We start from the raw sequence: 5,562 nt of genomic DNA on the forward strand, positions 1-5,562 counted from the left end.
GGGCTATTTGCTGATATTCTGACTTAGTTATGTGCCCCTCTTTCCACTTTCTATACTTGCCCTTTTTATCTTTCAATTTGTCAGAGAGTTCTTTATGCAGCCATGCTGGTTTCTTTTGAGAGCTGTTATTTTTCCTCTTTGTTGGTATTGTGCTAGACTGGGATTTTATTATCTCACTTTTCAAAATTTCCCAAGCTTCCTGAGTTGTTTTCCCCTTGAGGATTCTCATCCATGGAATCCTTCCCAAGCCCTCTCTAAGTTTATTGAAATTAGCTCTCTTGAAGTCCAAGACTCTCTTTATTTCTATCCTCTCTGTCTTGCTTTATTGCTGCCTTCCTGTGCTCAGCCAGTCTTTCTAATTGCCCCCAGTTGCCTCCAGCTGTTGCTCCTCTGAGGTCTCTTCTATGTTCAGCTAGTTTTTCTGTGCTGAGTTGGCATAATAGCCAGTCTTTCTGAGCTGGGCAGGTTTAATAGCCAGGTTTTCTCCACTGGGCCTTCCTACCAACTGCCTCCGTCTGCTGCTCTGCCGCTCCGTCTCTGGCTGTTGCTCTGTCTCCAACATTCAGCCAGGTTCTCTGGAGCGGCATGTTGGGTCCTCTGCTGCTCCGCTGCCTCTGTCGTGCTGCCTCATTGCTGCCTGCAGGTCTCCCGGTCAAGTTGCTGCCTGCAGGCCTCCCGGTAGCACCTGGTCTTCTGCCATCTATAGGCCCTAGTCTGTATATTTGTATACATAATGATGTTTATATTCTTCTTCTTGTTGTGCCATATCCGTTATCGGACGTTGGCGATCATGTTGGCGATCCTGTTTTTATCAGCAGCCGCACCAAAAAGTGCTGCTGAGTTTTGTCCAAACCAGTCCCTTAGATTATATATATATATATAATTATATTCAGGAAGTTTTTCAGACAGACTGGTCTGATTGAGTACACCTTGACATTTTTAACTGCTATACTGCAGTTTTACTTTTTACAATATCTTTTACAAAATCTTTTACAATATCTTTTTACAATATCTTTTACAAAATCACTGCCTAGTATGTAAACTGCCCAGGTTCGAATCCCATAAAGGGTATGGCTAACTGATGAAAGCAGAACAAGCTAGAAATGGCCATCTTAGTCTCCCGATTTAATTCTTTAACTCTTTGTCAGAAAAAGAAATTTGGAGATAATTAAATTTATATAATTTATATTTATAATTTATATTTATATAATTTATATTTATAATTTATATTTATATAATTTATATTTATATAATGAAATATAATCTTAATATGAAATACACACCAATACATAGTATATGGTTTATATTAGGATTATGTTTCATTATATGTCTCTGCAGTTTGCCTCCTGCTTTGCCATGGTGCCATGGTGCTAGTTCATTGGTCTCCTGCAATATCACAGATTATGTTTGATCCCTTGTTTTGAAACATGGCCCTAGAAATATAAAGACATCATTTTGGCAATCTGTTTCTTTAGGCCACTTCTGACTTATCATCCTAGTGTGCATGCCTATATACAGTAGCTAAGAATTCTGTGATAAAGAGACCATTACCCTGTATTATTAAATTAATGAAATATCATATGAAGAGATTTATAAATCTGTTTCTCAGTTAAAACACACTTTTAAAAAATACAGAATATTAACCAAGCATGCAGTCCTGACATGCCTCACACCAGCCCTCTTCTAGATTCTGGATCATGCAAATGTTTAGCAAATGCATCCTGGTGCCATATTTCCAGCTCAGCTGATGCATCGATCTCAGTGAATTTTGAGATATAAACTTCAATTTGGTTCTCAGTCATTGAGTGGACACTGCCACCAATGGCTCTGACTCCCAGTTATTTGTTGTGGCTGTTTTGCTGTCCCTGTTTGCACATTAATCCAGTGACAATTAGGTGTCAGCTTGCGTTGATTCTACTCACTGATAGCCTTGGGCTGTGCACTTGAAGCCCTAATCAGGAGTGTAAACTCTGCTATATTTCAATTTGGAGAAGCGCTCTTCCGCTAAGAGGCCCCTGGCACTGCGATAAATAAAACGCCTATTTACTCTATCGCCACACTTAGACATCTAATGCACTTACTACCAGCCCCCTAATCATAGCCTCTAGTTAAATCCGCCTATAAATCACTCCATTCTCATCCTGCAGATTAGTGAAGCCATTTCCCCCAAACCCCACAATGAACACTGTTTCCTTTTCTTGTTAGTCAAAAGCTAGATGATTTTTATTAGGTTAAAGACGAGCTCACAGATGGTAAATCGCAGGGAGAGAAATGAGGTGGAGAGTTACATGGTGCAATGCAAGCCATGGTGGGGAAGGAGGGGTAACCAGCCATCAGCAAGACCAGAATCAAATGAGGAAGCAAACAACCACCCTCAACACCCCTTTCTGTGCTTGCCCAGCCACCCACCCTCCCTCTTTCCTTCCTCCTCTCACTCCTTTTCTTGCATTAATTAATTCCATGAGGTCTGGCACAGGAAGTGGTTCCTAGGACATGGGTTGAAATAAGTCCCCTCCCCCAAGATATTATATATTCTGGTCAAGGAAGGCTTGGTGGAGAGGGAAAAATAAGACACAGTTGTCTCCACTGTGAGATTTATTCCAGCTATCCTCTGACTGAAGGATGACTTTGCTGCACCTGAACATCTGGGAATCCTGTGGCCATCACAAGACTCAGCAATCATGCCATTCAGACTGCAACACTCTGAAGAAGGACAAGCAAATCTTCCCAGTTACAGAATGAACAATATCCATTTATCCACCAGTACATCTGCCCATATTGTTTTCCAAAAACACCCTTGATTAGAAAATTGCTACTACTCAAGTATATAGCTTTAAAAAATACTTGGAGTTTTTAACCCACATATTTTTCTCTTCCTTTTCCTAACATTCCTCCCATTTATGAAATAAAAATGACAGAATTTCATTTTTAGTGGTCTATTCCCTGCCAAACATTAGAGGCACTGAAAGAGGTTTGGCAAAGCAAAAGTTGATTTGGACAGAAGCAATATCATTTGTTCCATGTTTATTTTGAGGATAGATAAATAACTTTTAATATATATAGCTTCCACTACTCAATTAGGATTTTTTGTAATATATTAAGATTTGAAGTTATAATGACCCAATTGCCTCAAATGATCTCTAACTGGAACAGAGCATCCTAGACTTAAGGGATCAGGCTGTCTGCAGGGTATAGTAAAAAAAAAATCAAGATGGTAATGGTGATGGTGTCATTCACCTATTCTTTTTAAGCAAAATGATGCATATAAAAATCAAGTAGAATGTCATCTTTTCTGATGACTTTTCATCAGAACTATTTGCAAATACCCAAACAGGTGTGCATAAGCCATTAATTGTGTTTGCTTGACCTTGGCCTGGTCTAATGTGTGGGTCAAGCTATTGCAGTTTGTAAACCATGATCTCTGATATAGTGTCATATGTGAAATCAGCCACTTTAGCTTGGTTAGAAAATCATGGCTTAGTATGATACAGAAGTGGCTCAGAGTAAGTCAGGATTAGCATGTTGTATTCTTAGAGCTAGGTTTTGGGGTTGCAAACGTTACATGAATGCCCTAGGTAATGTCATTAGTGAAAGGAAAGTTTGTTGGCTGGCAAGGGATGTATTTATTTTTCTATTGTGTAAACTTTGCATGGCTTGGTTGGGGGAGTTCCTTAGGCAGCTTTTAATTCACATGTAAATGAAGCTACACCATGTCAGTTTATAGGTCTGCTGATCTGTTGTGTAGTTCCAGTTATAGATAATAAAAACAATGCATTAAAATGAAATGAAAACAAAATCATTTAAAATAGTTTAATGCCTATTTTTTATAAAGTCACTTTTCTTTTGGAAGGCAATGATCTGGAGACAGGTTACCTTGCAGTATTATGCTTATTTGCACATGCAAAAAGCAAACCTAGGTTCACAGCAACATTAAACCAATTACTCTTCTAAAATAATTTACTAGTCCTGATTAAGTCCCCCAAATGTTCTTTCTTACAGTCTACCGGCTAGAGCAAAACTGATTTCAATCTTATTTCAACAAATGTGTATGACTCCATTATGCAGTGTAGTAAGAATACCCAACTTCCCTATACCCTTGCCATTGGTAGGACTCTGCCAAATGGAGAGAAAGACATACACACATCTTCAGTCTTCAAAAAGCAAGTCAAGTTTATGAATTTTCTTGGATTCTGGGAAACATTTGGAATTTTGAGACTATGTTATGGGAACACTCACAAAATGGTTACCATTAGCCTTGACTACTCATTTCATGATAAGTCAGTCTTATTCATTTACCAGATGTCATCTCATTTTGTTTCCTAATATATTTCTCCTGATCCCCAGGATATTCCTCTATGGCTTAACCATTTCTTTTCTCAGCGAATGCAACACTTTTAAAGAGAGCATTGAGCTACACGCATCTTGGCCTGACAGACAATAAGGCATGTGTTTGCATATACATTGATACCCATGAGTGCTATATTGGGGGCAGTAGCATAGAGTAGCATTGAAAATAAGGTCTGACTGGACTACTAGGAAAATGCATGTTACCCATAATCTAATTAAATAAATTAATTTAGTGAGACAAATACATTCAATCCACATTGTCAGTTTGGTTTTTTTTTTTTAAAAATGTTTGTTTAGACAACTAAAAGTTCATTGAATTGCCATATCCATTTAAAGGTATCCAGTTCAATTTAATACATTACATGAATTCAGGTATTCAGTTCAAAGATTGAGTTTGAAAGGGTTATTTGATTGAATTGCTTTGAAGCAAAGCTTCTAATCAAAAACTTTGCACAGCCCAATTATATACCTCAACACTATCATTCTTGTTCAAATATCAGTGTCAGGGTTTTCTTCAGAAAAGAGGCTCAAGTAATGAAGAGGAAATGAAAAGAGAAATGTGTTAGATTTGGAGAATTATCATTATTTTGTCTCGTTTTTATGATATCATCCAAGGAGCCAGCTTTCAAGCTTTTTGTATTAAAACATAGGACAGTGTTTCTCAACCTTGGCACTTTGAAGATGTGTGGACTTCAACTCCCAGAATTCCCCAGCCAGCTGTGTTGAAGTTGAAGTCCACATATCTTCAAACTGCCAAGGTTGAGAAACACTGTTATAGGAAATGAAGCAGCTGTTGGTGTTCCCCCATGGAAAACTTTCAGCTGTTACCAATCAGAAGACAATGCACAATTTTTTCAGTCTTTATGAGTGGGAATGAAAATAAAATGGACAGAAAACATACATATTTAACAAATGAAAGTCACACATTGATCTCCTTTAAAAATCCTTGATAAAAATTCACCTGGTAGCCTATTCTAAGATGTAGGGCTTAAACAATATATTGTAGATTTTGTGAAGAAAGGTCATTGTTTATAGATAAAGCATCTGCGGGTGCGCACAAATCCTAACTCTTGATAGAGCTGTGAAATGTTCTTGTCTGAAATTTAGATAATTGATGGATTACTGACTTGAACTGGGCGTATGATAGCTTCTTAAATTTTAGGGTAAGACCATGTGATTTACAGTATAGAAATAGTCCTTGATTTATGACCACAA

Source organism: Protobothrops mucrosquamatus, unplaced genomic scaffold (genome assembly GCF_001527695.2).
Source record: "Protobothrops mucrosquamatus isolate PMUCROS unplaced genomic scaffold, P.Mucros_1.0 scaffold107, whole genome shotgun sequence".
NCBI classification, from domain to species: domain Eukaryota; kingdom Metazoa; phylum Chordata; class Lepidosauria; order Squamata; family Viperidae; genus Protobothrops; species Protobothrops mucrosquamatus.